The 19,734-nt window shown below is 47.0% G+C and overlaps 1 protein-coding gene across 1 annotated transcript in view; it reads right to left on the reverse strand.

Moving 5' to 3' along the window:
* The window catches only part of ZNF831 (zinc finger protein 831), a 100,785-nt gene that overhangs the window by 24,180 nt on the left and 56,871 nt on the right, over positions 1-19,734 (reverse strand). The gene's annotated exons all lie outside the window — the stretch shown is intronic.

Here is a 19,734-nt window from a genome sequence, read left to right on the forward strand (position 1 = left end):
CTATGAGTTGAAAACGACTCGACGGCACTTAACAACAACAACAACAACAAGGGTGAGCAGGCAATCTTTAGAAAGTCTTCCCCTTTTAATCAGTTTGCTTGGACCCAGTGCTGGTGGTGTTCTTGGAGTGTGTGGGGGTATCTTGCCATTCATCTGTCGTTCTCGTTTTCTTGAATGAAAGACAATTGAGTCCAAAGGCTACCTCTCTGAGATATGCTACCCTATTAGGCCCAGAGTTTGCTTACAATACATATAGAAGGATATGATAATTAAATTAAGGATGGAAATCTCGGGTCAAATTGAAAGGGGCTGAAGAGAGGTAAAAACTGTACCTCAAGCAGTTGTCATCCAAAAATATATTCAGGAAAATCTTCTTGACTTATCTTTGGGAAAATATGTCATTATTAGATTCAAATCAGAAAAAGAATATACAACTTACATGATCATCAAAGAAACTAACATCATAGTTTGGAAATAAAGTCCTGTACACTGTTTTTATGAAAGCGGACAGAAAATAATGAGAAAATTGCACAGATGCCCATCAAAGAATGAGGGCTGGCAGTGCTGCGAAGGGTTCTGGCTGGTTTTCTCACTCAGGCACCTCGAGAAAATAAAAGAAACAGCCAATGTGGAGGAAGCAGAAGAAAAATGTGAAGAGGCTTGAACCCCACAAAATGTTGGCACCCCTGGAGCAAAAATGGGCAGCCTGACTAGGTGCAGTGGTCATGATAACATCCCTCATGCCTTCAGCCCCTTTAAGGAATTTCCAACTCCTCTATGCAAAAGCAACCTTCAAAACGTCTGTTTTGAGAAATGACTGGTCTATTTTAGTGCAGATATTTCTCTCACACAGAGGCAAACAAGACTATCCATTTTCCTTGCAGAATATCTTCCAATCCTGTATTCACTGGAAGTGACTGTCAAGTATGTTTTATCCCTATGCAAGTTCTCTCAGGGAAAGATATCCTCACCAGCCTCTAGTAAATACAAGGGGCAGAGAATGAGAGGAGACGAAATCGCATGGAGGAGATAATAAAAGTTAGAATAGATTTTAGTGTAGAAACGGACCCTGTGTACAAGATGGCGTCTTTCCACGGATTACACTGTGTGAGAGTATTTCCTAAGCCAAGGGGTGTGGGCTTTGATGCTTACTCCCCTATGAATTTCAAAGGAAAAAGAAAATTAATCCTCCTTCTATTTTTTAGCTTCACAAAGGCAGCAAGGGAGTGTGGCCTTTCATTATTGGAGAAGTAATGGGTGAAGGCACTGAACTCACCGCATCTCTCTTCTGAGGGGCAGGGGGTGGGGTCCTGTCTCGGGGGCTGACTGAGACAAGAAGTGAAGAGAGAGAGAGAGTTCCAACTGGGCTGATTCCAGGGGAAGTTGGGGTTCTGGATGGCCAGGTGGACAGGGACCAGCTTCCCACCCTTCTTAAAGGGCAATTGAAAGGACTTGAGTAGCAACAGCCCAGACATTAGCCTAGTTGTAAGGAAGGCTCTGGACAGACTCCATGGGGATGAATGGGAACTCCAAACTGATCGGGGCTGAGAGGGAAAGTCAGATTTGAAAGGAAGTTGAGGGTAGATTTTCAAGCGGTGCCGGAGAGAACAGGCCGAGGCCTCGGCCACTGTGCCTTATGGAAGGGTCAGGACAGATGGCCTTCTGGACAGATATGACACAGGATGTCCAGTTCCATTTGAATTTCAGGTAAATAATAGATATTTTTTTAAGTACAAGTATATCCTGTGTGATACTGGGATACACTCATTCTAACAGAAACTCTTTGTTTCTCTGAAATTCAGCTTTAACTAGAAATCTTAAATTTCTTTATGCTAAACCTGGCCCCTGACCTTAGGGTAGAGGGGACAGGGAAGCTGGTTTGGGGGTTGAGTGCTTAGAAATATCTCCATGGGGATGTCGGGTGGGGCAGCCACCTCCCTCTGCCACCTGCTCCAGGAGCTCTCTGCTGTCAACCCAAGATGGCTTTGGGTATTGGGTTGAATTGGGATGAGTCATGTTATCAACAAAGATCTCTGAGGGGAGGGAGCTTCTACACCTTCATGTCTCACCCGAACACCTTCACAAATGCCCCTAGTGTGGAGACAGCCTCATAGCCCCTGATGGAAAAATAAGTCACAGGGGCTCCAAAGAGCCTCAGGAAACAAAAAGCCAAGCAGAAAAATCTTCAGAGAGAGAGCTTGCATCCCACAGCCCTTCTACAATTCTCAAGAACTTTTTAATTCCACCATGCACTAACTACCTTCAAAACGTCTATTGCCAAAAACTATTAATTTGACCTCAGAAATATTTCTCTCATTCCCATAGATACAAGCACCCAGATTTACCGGTCCTCTTCCCTGAATGGTCTCCTAACCCACTGCCTTCAAGTTGATTCCAGCTCAAAGAGACCCTACAGGGCAGAATAAAACTGCCCCATAGGGTTTCCAAGGCTGTAAATCTTTGTGGAAGGAGACTGCCACATCTTTCTCCTTTGGGGTGTCTGGTGGGTTTGAACCTCTGACCTTTCAGTTAGCAGCCGAGTGCTGAACCACTGTGCCACCAGGGCTCCTTCCTCTCACCCACAGTCTCTAGGAAACAAACCAACAATAGTCCATTGTCATGCAGGTTCTTTCTGGGTGGAACGCTCAGCCAGCCAAACCAAACCAGCCAAGGAGCGGACTCTGGCTCACTGACCCCATGGCTGGCTGGCGGGGCAGCGCCACGCTCCCTGGGGTGTCGGTGGCTGAGGTTTGGGAAGCAGATCACCAGGTCTTTCTTCAGAGGCACCATTTGGTTAGCAGCACAGCTTGTCAACCACTTGCTCTACCCGGGGGCTCCCAACTTCTAATAAGTGCAGAAGGGAGAGGATGAGACATTACATCAAAAATGGGCATCATGTACAAACACCTCTCGTGGTTCTGAGCAGGGCGGCCCCTCTCTAGGAACTGCAGGCTTGGAAATGGTTTCTAAACGAGAGTCTTAGTCTGTTCCTAACTTCTCCCTCAACCATTTTTTAAAGGGGGAAGACAAAATAAGAATAAACTCTGTTTCTTCTCTTTTTAAAGTGGGAAGGGGAAAAAGAAGGCAAACCTTGGCCTTCATGGATAAACTTAAAAATGGCACGTATTTCAGAAAAGAGAAAGAGTGGATGGTTTTCCCCTAGAAACCTCTCTTTCCCACTGACCTGAGGGCAAAACATTCATAAGAAAATGGTGGTGCCCAGAGGAAAGGTCCTTGAAGGGACTAATGGAACCAGCCAGGAAAAGCCTGCATATTCCTTTCTCCTGTGTCAGGAAGAGGCCAGAGGAGGAATGGAAGAAGGAGGAAAGGGCACGTTTGGTGCCAGGCCAGACACTCGCTTTGTATTCCTAGTGTGGCAGGCACAGCCACCTCAGGGAAACCTCCTGGTTGGGGTGCTCTCTGACAGGCCTGGGAGGAGGAATGAATCTACCAGAACTCTAGGAGGGTTCAGGAGGCCAGACAATGCAGACAGAAGCTAAGGGTTGACGGATGGCCTCGAAAAAAATCAGGATCCGATAGCCTTCCTGTCAGCTCAGGATATTTTTAATGTCACTACGCAACAACAACCTTCAAAAACTCTATTTCTTCAAAAATATTAGTTTATTTACCTCAGAAATATGTCTTCCAACATGTGAGGACCCACGGCTACCCGTTTCTCCATAGGGAGCATGCCCTGCCCTGGAAGGGAGGCTGATGCATGTGTCGTCATTATCAAGGCTTTCTGAGGAGACAAAGCTGTGCCCACCAGCTAATAAAAACAAGAAGAGGAGATGGGCGTCGGTGGAATAGTATGGGGTAAATAATAAAATTTAAAATAGGTTTTAGTGTGGAAATATACCCTATGGTTCTGTATTTTTATAGGTAACATCTCTCCTCTGATTATACATTCTGGGTATATATTCTCTGCAAGGATTCTAATGCAGTTCCCATTGCATATTCTCAAGGAAAATAAACAATAATTTACTTTTCCAATAAGGTTTTGGTTCATGTGAAGGTTAAGGTGAACTTTGTCTCATGTCGTGGCTCTGAGAAAGGCTGAGCTAACTCCATTCCAGGGACATAATTACGCTCTGCCCACAAGAGGCCTGAAGAGGTGAGTGTGGGGAGACTCCACAGGGAAGAGTGTGCCTTTGAGGGAAACTTCTGGAAGCACAGGGGAACAGAGGCAGGCATCAGACCTTCCACAGGAAAAAGGAGCATTCCTGTGGCTAAAGTCTAGTGGTGGGGTGGGGCAGGGGTGGGGTAACTCGGCAGTGGAGAAACATGACAAATGCTACATCATCCAGATGATCAAGGTCACCATCAACAGTGAGAGGTCATATTGATTCTATGCACCCTTGATCGGATATGATGACAATGGCACTTTATCTCTGTGGGTTTCCTCCCCAGACCCCCCAACTCCAGCCTAAGCATAAGACAATCACCAGACACATTCCAATAGAAGGTCACCCTACAATCTCTCTGACCAGTGATGCCAAAACTGTCCAGGTCATCAAAAGCAGAACTGTCACAGTCAAGAGGAGCCTAAGGAGACACAATGACTAAATATGACATGGGACAGGATCCTGGACCACAAAAAGGACATCATGGAAAACGAAGGAATGAAGCATGTACTTCAGTCAACAAGAATGTGTCAAGACCAAACCTACCAGATGTCACTGAGTCACCTCCACCCGTGGGGACCCCATGTGTGCCAGAGCTGCACAATGTCCAACAGGGTTCGCAGTGGTTGACTTTTCAAAAAGAGATTCCCAAGACTGTCTTCCAAGGCACCTCGTGTGGACTTGAACCTCCAACCTTCTGGTGAGCAGTGAGCTCATTCCCCATTTGCACCACCCAGGGGATTGATACCCAAACAAAACCAAAACCCAGCCAGTCGTTATCAAGTTGATTCCAATTCACGTCAACCCCTTGTGTTACAGAGTAGAACTGCCCCATAGAGAGTTTGCTTTTTGTTAAAAAAAAAAAATATTGTGATTTGGGTGAAAGTTTACAGAGCAAATTTGCTTTCCATACAGCAGCTCACATACCCTTTGTGTCATGACATTGACTGTAATCTCCCACAGTATACCATCTCCCTGCCCACTTCCCTTCCCTGTGTCCTTCCCTCCATGCACTCCTGCCCCTGAGCTGTCTCCCTATGAACACACAGTCCTTCTGTTTTCTCCATAGCATTTTCTCTGTAGAAGCAGATCACCAGGCCTTTCTTCTATGGTTGCTGCTGGGTGAAGGTTGGGTAAGTTCGAAGCACCCACTTTAGGTTAGTAGTTGAGTGTGTTAACCATTTACACCACCCAGGGTCCAATGTATCACTATCAGTTCATCAATTGTGAAAAAGGTACCATACACCATGTGATCCTCAGCCTATATGACTATGAGACCAGGAGAACTAGATGGTGCCCGGCTACCACTGTCAACCACTTGGAGGGGGATCTATGTAGGAGATCCTGGATAGAGAGGGAGAACAATGTGGAACAAAACTCAAAATCATTTGGAGAAAAAAAAAGCGGGGGACCAGGTTTGCTGGTCTGATAGAGCCTTTTGAAACCCCTGAGACTATGGCCTCTAGCTGCCTTTCAGGTCTGGAATTGAACCCACTCCTGTGGCTTCCAGCCAAACAAAAGACAGGCATATGAGCTGAACATTTACCTCAAGTAGATACATTCCCTAGAGAGAACAATTATGGGAGAATAGAAGGGCAGTGTATGCACAGGGAGACAGCTTGGAAGATAGGAGTGCATGGGAGGGAAGGACACAGGGAAACTATGGGGAGGAAGTGGGAGGGGAGCTGCTGCATTGTGCCAAATTGCAGTCAATGTCAAGAGACAAAGCGTATGTGAACTGCTGTATGGAAAATGAATTTGCTCTGTTAACTCACCGAAATCTCAATAAAAATTTTTTAAAATAAGGTACTATAGTACTATGAAGGAGCTCTGGTGGCATAGTGCCTGTGGTAGTTATGTTTGTGTGTCAACTTGGCTGGGCCTGGTTGAGTGGCTGGGCAGCTGGTGCTAGTTATTCCCCATGATGAGACTGGCAATCAACTCCATGGTGGGATCTACCACAAGCAGCTGAATAGTTGACTTTGGGATGTGGTCTACTTCCTGTATAGAAGAAGAAGCCTTGGGAATGGTCTCTGGCATATGGCACACTTAGACCCTGCATGTAGCCATGTCATTGTTCAGCAGCCTGCCATGCTCTGCCAACCTTGGGACTTACAATGGACTTGAATTAATGGCCTGCCGTGTGGTTTGATAACATTGGGACTGTGCCTTTTTACTTGTCAACCTTGGGGCTTCTCAGCCTCAGCAGCCAGCAGCTGTCTTAGTGAAGAAATACCTCTAGCTCCAGTGGGCCAGAAGCAGGAGGCTGAGATGGACCCCAAGGTTGAGGGGCTTTCACCCAGCCCCTAGAGCTTGGCACTTTGAACTTGGACATAAAGCCTCAAAACTATAAGAAAATAAACTGCTGTTTGTTATGGCCATCCCATTTGTGGTATATTCTTGTCAGGGCGGCACTAGGTAACTAAAACAGTGCCTAAGGCATGTGACTGCTAACCAGAAGGCTGGTGGTTCAAACCACTGGCCACTCCTCAGAAGGAAAACTGGGCAATCTACTTCTGTAGTGATAGCACTTCAGAAATCCAAGGAGGTGTTGCTATGAGTCGGAATCGACTCAACGGCAGTGGGGTTGGTTGGTTGATAATCCTGTGAGATATGAACAGCTGGAAAAGCTGGGTGTAGGGTATATGGGAACTCCTGACTATGCTCTGAACGGTTCTGTAAATCGAAACTGTTCTCAAGTAATAGTTATTGTTGTTGTTGTTATGTACTGTCGAGTCGGACCCAACTCTAAGGAAAGAAAAAAGGCAAATGGGCTTCTCTCAGGCACAGGCTTGTGAGGGTGGTGGGTGGTCTTTGACTGCGACTGCTTCCAGCGTCTTAAAACCTCCACTGAACCCAAGACCTTGGCAGTCCCTGTGCTGTCGCCTGCCCTTTAGTACATGTGACCCAGCACAGCTGTTCTTCTCAGGGGCCCTCCCAAGAGTCACTTCCCTTCCTTGATGGGCTTGAAGCCAACATGTACAGGTTTTCTGTCCTTTCAAACACTTCTCTTAACCGCTTGCAGAGGATTGTACCACCGGGACCAATGACATGATGTCTGCGGCCTGGCAAAATGAAAGTGGGGCCCTTTATTCGAAACTATTAAGAATTTCCAACTGGCAGCAAGAGAACCGAGTGTGGGCCCTTCTGAGAGTTAGGCGTGTGTGACTGCCCCCGAATAGCTCCGTGCAGTCAGCCCTGAGTACTGTTTTGAACTACAGTCTAGAGGATATTTGTGGTTATTGGGTGCCGTCCAGTCAATTCCGACTTATAGTGACCATACAGGGCAGAGTCACACTGCATTATAGGGTTTTCTTGGCTGTAATTTTTATGGAAGCAGATTGCTAAGTCTTTTCCGCCAGAGCCACTGGGTGAGTTCAAACTACCAAATGCTTAACGGTTGTGTCACTACGGTTCCTTGTTTTTGTTGTTATCGTCAGGCACTGTTGAGTTGGCTCCAACCCATAATGACTCTACGGGCAACAGAATGAAATGCTACCCCATCCTGTGCCAGCCTCACAATCTTGTTATACCTGAGCCCATCGTTGCAGCCACTGTGTCAATGCACCTTGTTGAGAGCCTTCTCCTTTTTCATTGACCCTTCACTTTACCAAGCATGACATCCTTCTCCAGGGAATGGTTCCTTCTGACAACAGGACCAAAGTAGGTGAGACGAAGTCTGGCCATTCTCACTTCCAAGGAGCATTCTGGCTGCACTTCTTCCAGGACAATTGTGTTAGTTTTTCTGGCAGTCCATTGTACTTTCAGCATTCTTTGCCAACACCACAACTGAAAAGCATCAACTCTTCTTTGGTCTTCCTTGTTCATTGTCCAGCTCTCACATGCACATGAGGTGATCGAAATACCATGGCTTGGGTTAAGCGCACCTTAGTCTTCAAAGAGACATCTTCCTAAATGATATTTATTGCTCATTATGAAGCTGTTTTTAATACCACCACCACCAACAACAACAATTCTTAAAGTACGAAAGACCAGAGGAATGACGTTCTTGTAAACATATTGTGTACAGTGAAGTGAGGTTCTTTAAAAAGCTGTGTCTCCACCCACAGAAACTGCACCTCCCCAACTGACTCTCCACGACCCCCAGGCTGACTTCTTCTCTCAGAAAGACACCCAAAAGCGCACAGGCAAAGACTGCTCATAACCACAGGCAGGGGTCGCAGTCACACGGGGTGGTGCACCTGCACTGTGCTCTCTTTTATTCCTGTTTGGAAGGTGGGCGTGGTTGGACCCACACATCCCCAGAGAGGGATGACTGTCTCAGCTGTGGACAGCGAGCAGGGCTGTGGGTACGGATCCTCAAGAAAACTGGGACGGGCTTGAGAGAGCTCTGCAAAGCCCTCTGCCCTATTCCTGGCACACCTTTGGGATAAAACAGGGGAGCAACTTAGGTCAGTGAAAGAAAACTTTTATAAGACAACAGCCCCCAAAGAAGGGGAGCTCAGGTGGCGTAGTGCCTAAGGCATTTGACTGCTAACCAGGAGGCTGGTGGTTCAAATCCACTAGCCACTCCTCAGAAGGAAGATTGGGCAATCTACTTCTGTAGTGATACTTCCTTGGAAACCCAAGGAGGGGTCGCTATGAGTCAGATTCGACTCAACGGCAGTGGTTGCATTTGTTGCGTGGCCCCAAAGAGAGACCAGGTGTTTCACTGGTTACTGAATTTGAGGGACTTTCGCTGGAGGAGAGGGTGGCTGGCTACTGTTTCACTCTTCTGCACTGGAAATGACTGGTGAAAGCAAGCCTTGGCTTCTGTAGAAGATAAATTCGTGCCTGTTTCCTGATCTGATTGGGAGGTTTTGGTTTTGGTTATTTTGGGGGTGGGCATACAGATGGCACTGAGTTCCTGTTAGTTCTAGGGAGGCCACCTGTGTCCCTGTTGCTCCGACTGTACCTCCCCTCCTATCCCCAGACAGGATCAAAGCAAATGTCCAGACGGGTCCTGTTTGGGCTCCGCTCCCCTCAGGAAGGCGTCGGCTCCTTGAAGAGTCATATGCACCGTGGATTTTTCTTCCCAGAGCATGAAACACCAGGAGTGGTCCATAGTATTGCTGCTGTTAGCTGCCATCAGGTCAGCCCCAAGTCACAGTGCCCTCGCACACAGTGGAAAGCAGCACTGCCCCGTGCGGTGCTGTCCCCACAAAAGTCCGTGGTCCCGATAACCAGGCCTTTCTTGTTAGTCTAGAAGCACCACCGAAACCTGGTCAGCATCCCAGCTCCACGCAAGCCTCCCTGACAGATGGGTGGGGCCTTCACTTGTGGTGCCTTGGCTGGGAATTGACCTGCGTCTCCCGTATGGAAGGCGAGGATTCTACCACTGACCCACCAGTGTCCTTGTGTCACATAATAGGTGCTCAGTAAACACCTGTTGACTGACTTACTAAAGGAAGTCTAGTCTAACTGGAAAATCCATGCCAGATGTTGTTTTCCGTCTTATTCCTCAAAATCCCTGATATAGTTCCTGCACAGAAAAGGCGCCCCCTTGAACGTGATCCTAGACCCTGTGGAGGGCCCAGCAAAGGCTAAGTAAGTAGGTGCCAGCATCTCAGGGGGCCCAGAGCTTGGGGGACCGCAGGGAGAATTTGCACGGGGACAAACGTTATAGGAAAACTCCACTGCTGGTTCTCAGCAGCTTCCCCCGCTCGGCCCCGAGAGCAACAAGGGTCTGACCCACTCCTCCCATGGATTATAATCATGCTTTGAAACACTAGTTTTTCCAAAACTCCATTTACTGTCAATTTGCATCCTCAAGGATTTTTTTTTTTTTTTTAAGGGATAATTCTCCCGAAAGGCTAACCCTGAACGTGGAAGGTAGCAGGCCCAGGGCCTGAAGGTGATTTGAAGGAGGCAAAGGTGAAAGGCCCGGGTGATTCTGAGTCCTGCGTTAGCAGGGCCCAGCCCCCGCCGCCGTGGGACACACACCCGGTGCAGGTTAGAAGTCCATCCAGGCGCATGCGTTGCCAACGTCGGAGTCTCTCTTTAAGGGGGTCTGCTTGCTTTAAGGGAGTAGAGCCATATCCCTGCAGGCTCAGTGGGGTGTACTGGGAGAGGGAAAAGTGCACAGGAACGAGAAGCCGTCGCCGAGGAGGACGGCGCGCGCCGCGTTCCCAGTGAATAATCGCAGGACGTTTTCCCTCCAGGTCCTGCTGCCGCTCACCGCCTCCTTTGAGATTTCTTGACTGACTGGTGACGGTGGAAGGAAACAGGCAGACAGCAGGTGTCAGGGATGGGAACCTCCGCCAGTCGCCAGTCGCACTGCCTGGAATTGTTTGCACAAATGCGGGGCCTTGTGCAGGAGTTCTAGGAGGGGACAGGCTTAAAACCAGAGCAGCTGAAAGCGACCGAGTCCCGGGAGAATGACCCGTCTCCCGCCTGCAGCCGGACGGTGCTCGGGACCGGAGTCTCCAGGCCGGGTCACTTGCGTTCCTCAGAGAAGGGAAAGAACACTTTTTTTTTTCTTTATCTAGAATTTCCAAGTTCTCTTTGTGATTTTTTTTAACTTGACTTTTCACTGCACTGGGGAGGACCGTAAGGGTAGGATATTATCACTGCTCAGCGGGCTCCTGGTCCAGGCGCACAGGGAACGGTAGGCGTGGACATCTCCAGCTTGGAAAACAGCTCCAGGCCTCCTGGTCGTTTAACCAACTCTCATCGGTCACATTTACGACAACAGTAAAAACCCTACCAGCCAACTCTTTTGCTCCCTAACCATGCGTACCTGGCAGTAACAGACCGAGGGGAGAGTGACGCCGCCTGTGCCAGCTACGGTTGTGTGTCAGCGTGGCTGGGCAGCGATGTCTTTGGCGGTTAGGCCCTGACGTCCTTTGGCAGTTAGGCAGTGAGAGTCGTCCTCCATTTTGTAATCTGATGTGGTCATCTTCTGCTTTTCCGTAATGCTAGTTTTCACATGGCCGTGATGAAGGGCTCAAGTATCGCCAGGACTGTGAGGCTGGCGCGGGAGCAGTGTTTCGTTCAGCTGTACGCGGGGTGGCTGTGAGTCGGAGCCCACTGGATGGCCCCGAACACCAACAGCAATTTTCCCACACAGCCCGTCTGTGGAACCTAGCCATGCTGATAAGTGAGGAGGGGGTGTACTGGCAAAAACGTTAATGACAGTTTTTCTTTATAGGGAAGAAAATGTGGAACTGCCTTCACCCTCTCCATATTCCTCGGCTGCTGGGGTCGGGTATGTGAGTTCCCTCCTGTCTCCGTATCCACGACAGGCAGGGTGTGACCGACGGGAAGATGGCTTCTCTCGTCTTCCCCTTCTCCTTTATTATTGGCTGGCATGCAGACCTAATGGCAGGAGCTGGAGCAGCCGTCCTGGGCCACAGAGCACCAACACAGCAGGGAGCTGGGTCCTCGCCACACCATGGAGCCAGCACCCTAGACTGGGACTACTTACACCCAATGGTTATGTTGGAGGGAAAGACAGTCTAGTCACCTTTTTAATCCACTATTACTTTCAGTCTTTATGAGGGAAGACAAAACATCATCATGGTCAACACCATGGTGAGGAGAAACGTTGCACTGTTAAGAGTCTCATCACTTGGCCACCTCCATAGCCATTGGTCAGCCTCTCCCCACGACCTTCATGGGTTTTCTCTGGCTACCGACCACTAAGTACTGGCCACCATGATTTTGTAACAGCTGCAGATTCTCTGGACCAGGGTTGGCCAGTGTAGCCTGCAGACCAAATCTAACCCTCTGCCCATGTTTGTACTTTTGTAAATAAAGTTTTCTTAGTTCACAGCCACTCCTACCTGCTCACAGAACCTTTGTGGCTGTGTTTGCACTACTGTGGCTGTGCTAAGTAGTGGTAACTACATGCTACAAGCAGACTGCTGGCAAAGTCAAGAAAACTTACCCTCTGGCCCTTTACAGAAGTTTACCAACCCCTGATCTGGACTATGAACTACATAAAAATTTTAATTACCTCTCTTGTCCTCTTAAATAGGGTGACTTCCCAGCAAGCATCATATTTCTGCCCCAAATGGGAAGCTGGTGCCACTCGCTGAGCCAACACAGAGCTTTCTGTCCACCAGCACTTGCCCCTTCTTCACTGTCCTTGAGCTTCAATCATTTCTGTTGTTCTCAGCTGTCGTCCTCTTAGCCCCACCTCACTGTGACCCGCTGGCCAGTCCTGCACCATCCCCACGATCGGCCACAGACTGGACCGCTGTGATCCATGAGGTTCTCACGGGCCGAGTGTTTCAAAAGCAGATGGCCAGACCCTTCCTTCTAGTCCTTCTTTGTCTGGAAGCTCCACTGAAACCTATTGAGCATCATAGAAACACACCAGCCACCACCGACAGGTGAGTAGTAGCTGTTCATGAGGTGCACTGGCTAGGAATCGAACCCAGCTCTTCCAGATGGAAGGAGAGAATCCTGAACCACCAATAGCCCAATGATGTTTAGAGTACCTCTGAACATTCCTCTATGCAGCCAGGGATGGCCAACTTCTAGACAATGAGATTGAAGTAGGGGCTGCTGGACCCCCCAGAGCCTTGGTCCTCCTCCTATTTCCTGAAACACAAACAAGAGGCTCTGCAGGGAGCACTCTACCCACAGGACTAGATGAAGGGCAGGGACAGTGGCCACAGGAGGACCCTAGAGGCACAGGGCAGGAATGGCAGTCATGGAGGGTCCCTGGAAACCATGGGATAGGGACTGCGGGCCTAGGAGGACCCTGGAGGCACAAGGCAGGAACGGCGGTCATGGAGGGACCCTGGAGGCCATGGGGTAGGGGCAGTGGGCCTAGGAGGACCCTGGAGGCACAAGGCAGGAACAGCGGTCATGGAGGGACCCTGGAGGCCATGAGGTAGGGGCAGTGGGCACGGTGAGGTAGGGACTGCAGACACAGGAAGGTCCTGGAGGCACAGGGTAAGGACAGCAGGCATAGAAAGGCCTTAGATCTCTGGCGAGGTCTGTGAACAGTTGCCCACGTCCAGACATCCCCCCCTCTCCTGGCTCTCTTGTTATATGAAGAAATGAACCACTTATTTATCAAAAGTTTCTGGTGGATGGATTCCAAATTGCTACATATACCCAAAGTAGAAGGTATGGATGGTTGATTACAACATTTTTTTTATAAAAAGGCCTCGACTCTCCACCACTCCCTGTGCCCACCACCTGTACAATGGACTTTTCCATGTCCTCCATCAGGATTGGGGTCTGTGTCCCCATCCCTTGAATCCAGGCTGTAGGGTCGCTCTGAGTTGGCATCGACTCAATGGCAGTGGGTTGGTTTGGTGACTTCTCTTGACAGGAGCCTTAGAGGTGCAAAAAGCTTAAGCACTCAGCTACTATGGAAAAGTTGGCAATTTGAACCTACTCCACAGCTCCATGGGAAGAAGACCTCAATATCTGCTCCCATAAAAATGACAGCCTTGGAAACCCTATGTGGCAGTTTACTCTGTCACATGGGATCCCTAAGAGTCAGAATCAACTCCACGGCACTCAGCAAAGACAATACTCTTCCTGACAGCCAACCAACCTCCATGACATGAGTGAGGTCATCCCAGACCAGACAGTCCTCAGCCACCCTGCCAGCATGTCCGCTCACTGAACCACAGATTCATGAACAAGCCCAGCAAGATCAGGCAAGCCTGACTCGAATCAGTACAACACCCAGCTGATCCAAGACTCATGAGCAAAAATAAATACTACTTGGAGTCATTGAGTTTGGGGGTGTTTCATTACATAGTAGGAGCTAACTTATATCACAGGTAAGCATGTGTTTGGGGGCAGAAGTGGGTCAGTGACAGAATTCTGGCCTTCCAGGCAAGAGACCTGGGGTTCTGCATGGCTTGTATGTTGCTATCATGCTAAACAGACTAAGACAGACTGGGAAGAAAGGCCTGGCAATCTATTTCCAAAAAATCAGCCAATTAAAATTTTTTATCACAATGTTGATCCCATTGTGCATGGGGTGACCATGGATTGGAGCTGATGCAACAGCGGCTAACAACTACAACAAACACATGTTTGATAGAAACCCAACCCAACCCACTGCCATCAAGTCGATTCCAATACACAGTAACACTATCAGACAGAGTAGAACTGCCCCACAGGGTTTCCAAGCCTGTAAATCTTTAAAGAACATACTTTTACACACACACACACACACACACACACATGTTACACATATATATATATATATATATATATATATATATATATGTATATATATGAGCTCTGGTAGCATAGTGCCTAAGGCACTTGACTGCTAACCAGAAGGCTGGCAGTTCAAACCCACCAGCCACTCCTCGGAAGGAAGGTTGGGCAATCTACTTCCATAGTGATACTGCCTCGGAAACCCAAGGAGGGGTCACTATGAGTCGGGTCCAATTGAGGGCAAATAACAAGACTATGTATATACACATGAGCTCTGGTGGCGTAGTGCCTAAGGTATTTGACTGCTAACCAGAAGTCTGAAAGTTCAAACCCACCAGCCACTCCTCGGAAGGAAGACCAGGAAATCAACTTCTGTGGAGATACCACCTTGGAAACCCAAGGAGGGGCTGCTGTGAATCAGAATCAACTTGACAACAGTGAGTTTGGTTTTAGTTTGTATATATGTATGTATGTATGTGTATGTGTGTGTATATAGATATAGAGATACAGATATAGTTATAGATATACATGGAGCCCTGGTGGCACAAGGGTTGAGGAGTTCAGCTACTAACTGAAAGAAAAATTGCCAGTTCAAATCAGCTGCCCCTCAGGAGAAAGATGTGGCAGTCTGCTTCCATAAAGATTACAGCCTTGGAAACCCTATGGGGTAGCTACACTCTGTCTTACAGGGATGCTATGAGTCAGAATCAACTCGATGACAATGGATGGATATAGTTACCTTTGATAAAAAATATATATAGGTGTCAGGAGCCAGGGAACCAGGTAAGGGGAGAGACCTAGGCCCCATCCCCAACAAGCAGGAAAGCGGGGGAAAAGCAAATCCAGAGGGGACGACAGAGCAGAGCAGCAGCCAGGGATCCAGATAAGGGGAGGGTGGAGAAGTTTCAAGCAGCTAAGGGAGACAAACTTGTCTGTCAGTTTGTCATACTGTGGTGGTTTGCATGTTGCTGTGATGCTTGAGGCTGTGCCACCAGTGTTCCAAGTGCCAGCAGGGTTGCACATGGTGCACAGGTTTCAATGCAGCTTACAGACTGAGACAGACTGGAAGAAGGAAGAAGCCATCTACTTCTCAAAGAATTGGCCAGGAAAAACCTTATGAATAGCAGAGAAACTCTGTCTAATACATTACTGTATAACTTTATGAATAGCCCGGAAACATTATCCAATACAGTGCAGAAGGACAAGCCCCTTAGGTCAGAAGGCTCTCAAAATACAACTGCGAAAGAGCTGCATCATCAGAGTAGAACCAACCTTAATGATATGGATAAAATAAAGCTTTCAAGACCTCCATTTGCTGATGTGACATGACTCAAATTGAGGAGAAACAGCTGCAAATATCCATTAATAATAGGAACATGGAATGTATGAAGTATTAATCTAGGAAAATTGGAAGTTGTAAAAAATGAAATGGAATGCATATAGATTGATGTCCTAGGCATTAATGAGCTGAAATGGACCAGTTTGGACAATTTTTAATCAGATAACCATATGATCTACTATGCCAGGAATATGTGGCATTCATCATTACAAAGGATCTGTCCTGAAGCACAATGCTGTCAGTGATAGGATAATATCCACACACCTACAAGGAAGACCAGTTAATACTACTATTAATCAAATTTAAGCACCAACCACCAAAGCCAAAGATGAGGAAATTGAAGATTTTTACCAACTTCTGCAGTCTGAAATTGACCAAACGTGCAATCAAGATGTGCTAATTATCACTGGTGACTGGAATGCAAAAGTTGGAAGCAAAGAAGAATCAATGGTAGTTGGAAAATTTGGTCCTGGTGGCAGAAATAATGCTGGAGATCACATGATAGAATTTTGCAAGACCAACAACTTATTCATTGCAAATACATTTTTTTCAATAACACAAAACAGCAGCTATACACGTGGACTTCACCAGATGGAATACACAGGAATCAGACTGACTACATCTGTGGCAAGAGGTGATGGAAAAGTTCAATATCTTCAGCCAAAACAAGGCCAGGAACCAATTGTGGAACAGACCATCAACTGCTCATATGCAAGTTCAACTTGAAGTTGAAGACAATTAAAACAAGTCCACGAGAGCCAAAATAAGATCTTGAATATATCCCTCCTGAATTTAGAGACCATCTAAAGAATAGATTTGATGCACTGAACACCAGTGACTGAAAAACAGAGGAATTGTGGGAACACAGCAAGAACATTCATCCATGAAGAAAGCAAGAGGTCATTAAAAGAGGTAAAAAGAAGAAAAGACCAAAATGATGGATGTCGGAAGAGACTCTGAAACTTACACACACACACATGTATATATATATATTTGCAATGAATAAGTCATTGGTCTTGCCCTTGAATGAAGAGTAGCTAAAGCAAATGGAAGAAATGACAAGATAAAAGAGCTGAACAGAAGATTTCAAAGAGCAGTTCCAGCAGACAAAGCCAATTACTATAATGAAATGTGCAAAGACCTGGAGTTAGAAAATCAAAATGGAAGAACATGCTCAGCATTTCTCAAGCTGAAAGAACTGAGGAAAAAAATTAAGCCTCAGGTTGCAATACTGAAAGATGCTATGGGCAAAATATTGAATGATGCAGGAAACATCAAAAGAAGATGGAAGGAATACACAGTCATTGTACCAAAAAGAATTGGTCAATCTTCATCCCTTTCAGGAGGTGGCATATGATCAAGAACCAATGGTATCGAAGGAAGAAGTCAAACCTGCACTGAAGGAATTGGCAAAGAACAAGGCTTCAGGAATTGATGGAATACCCATTGAGATGTTTCAACAAATGGATGTCCCACTGGAGGCACTCGGTAATGCCAAGAGATTTGGAAGACAGCTACCTGGCCAATTGACTGGAAAGGATCCATATTTGTACCCATTCCAAAGAATGGTGATCCCAGAGAATGTGAAAGTTATCCAACAATATCATTAATATCTCATGCAAGTAAAATATTACTGAAGATAATTAAAAAATGGTTGCAGCAGTATATTGACAGAGAACTTCAGAGGTGCAAGCTGGAGTCACAAGAGGACATGGAACAAGGGATATCACTCCTGATGTCAGATGGATCTTGGCTGAAAGCAAAGAATACCAGAAAGATGTTTAATTGAGTTTTCTTGACAATGCAAAAGTATTTGATTGTGTGGATCATAACAAATTGTGGATAACAATGAGAAGAATGAGAATTCCAGAACACGTAATTGTACTCATCAGGAACCTGTACAGAGACCAGGAGGCTGTCATTCGAACAGAACAAGGGGACACTGCATGGTTTAAAATCAGGAAGGGAGTGCTTCAGGGTTGTATCCTTTCACCATACTTATTCAATCTGTATGTTGAGCAAATAATCTGAGAAGCTGGACTACATGAAGAAGAACGTGGCATCATGATTGGAGGAAGAATCATTAACAACCTGAGAGACACTGAGGACACAACTTCGCTGAAAGTGAGGATGACTTGAAGCACTTACTGATGAAGATTGAAGACTACAGTCTGCAGTATGAATTACATCTCAATATAAAGAAAACAAAAGTCCTCACAACTGGACCTATAAGCAGCATCACAATAAATGGAGAAAAGATTGAAGTTGTCAAAGACTTCACATTGCTTGGTTCTACAATTGGTGCCAATGGAAGCAGCATTCAGGACTTCAGACAATGTACAGCACTGGGCAAGTCAGCTGCAAGGGACCTCTTTCAAGTGCTGAAGAGCAAAGATGTCTCTTTGAGGACTAAGGTGCATCTGACACAAACCATGATATTTTCAATCGCCTCATATGCATATGAGAGCTGGACAATGAATAAGGAAGATTGAAGAAGAATTGATGCTTTTAAGTTGTGGTACTGGCGAAGAATGCTGAAAGTACCTTGGACTGCTAAAAGAACTAACAGGTCTGTCCTGGAGGAAGTGCAGGCAGAATGCTCCTTGGAAGCGAGAATGGCCAGACTTCCTCTCACCTACTTGTTTATGTTGTCAGAAGGGACCATTCCCTGGTGAAGGATATCATACTTGGTAAGGTGGAGGGTCAATGAAAGAGAAGAGGACCCTCAGCGAGATGGATTGACACAGTGGCTGCGGCGATGGGCTCAAATATAGCAGAGATTGCGGAGCTGGCGCAGGACTGGACGGTGTTTCATTCTGCTGTGCAGGGGGTTCCTATGAGTCAGAGACAACTCGATGGCACCTAACAACAACAACAACATATATACGTGTGTGTTTGTGTGTGTGTGTGTGTGTGTTTTACAGGGAGCCCTGGTGACACAAAATGGTTAAGCACTCAGCTGTTAACCAAAAGGTTGATGGTTCAAACCTACCCAGCAACTCCACAGGAGAAAGACCTGGTGACCTGCTCTCATAAAGACTACAGCCTGGAAAACCCTCTGTGGCAGTTCTGCTCTGACACCTGGGTTCGCTACGATTCAGAATCCACTCGTAGTGCACGAGAAGAACAACATATGTGTTTGTGGTGGTGGATGTATACTTTTGGTATCATTAACCTTCTTCCCAAGTATCTGTTTCCAGATTGCAGTGACAAGCAGACTGGGGTGGAAGCACAGAATCCAGTCACCTGGGCTCTGGGGCTGGACTGCCCAGGTGATAGCACTTTGCTGTGTGGCAAAGTCCCCTAACCTACTGTCCCCACATCTCATCTTTAATATGTGGTCATAATAGCACTCATCTCTCTGCTAAGAAGTTCAAGGACGTGGCCAAAGGCTCAAGAGAGTGACTGGCCCACAGTAAATGCCCCTCCGATTACTCCTGCTAAAATTTTCCTTCAATAACACAAGATATTATAAGAAAAGTATTGATGGCCAAATGACTAATGTAACTGAAGTTTGAGGATAAAGATGTTCGTGATGAAGAAGGTGAGAAGAGAGGACTATTTTGCACTTTGCCTGGGAAACAGAGGGGTCCACACATGACCTTGTATGACTGTCATCATCTAGGCGTTGGGTTCTTTCTACCTCTGTTGGTATTAAAATAAGGGAAGTGCTCCTTTTCTGCGCCCAGCCCAATGTCCTATGATGTTCATGATGTCACATCTGAGTCAAGTAGGACCAAACCTAAAAACCCAAACCTGTTGTCGAGTCACTTCTGACTCACAGCAACCCTGTAGGACAGAGGAGAGCTGCCCCCGAGGGTTTCCAAGACTGTCAGTCTTTACGGAAGCAAAACCCAAACCACATCCACTGCTGCTGAGTGGATTCCGACTCACAGGAGCCCGGAGGACAGAGTGGAACTGCCCCAGAGGGTTTCAAAGGCTGTCATCTTTATGGAAGCAGATCACCAGGTTCTCCTGCAGAGTCACTGGGTGGGTTCGAAGCACCAACTTTTCCATTAGCTGCTGAGCACTTAACTGTTGTGCCACAAGGGCGCCTTCAAAAGGTTATGGGTGTGGGGATTTTAACACAAATTTAGCCACTAGCCCTGGGCACAAGGGATACTCTGAGAAGCA

Source organism: Orycteropus afer, unplaced genomic scaffold (assembly GCF_000298275.1).
Source record: "Orycteropus afer afer isolate SDZICR_OR568_19922 unplaced genomic scaffold, OryAfe1.0 scaffold00295, whole genome shotgun sequence".
Lineage (NCBI taxonomy): Eukaryota > Metazoa > Chordata > Mammalia > Tubulidentata > Orycteropodidae > Orycteropus > Orycteropus afer.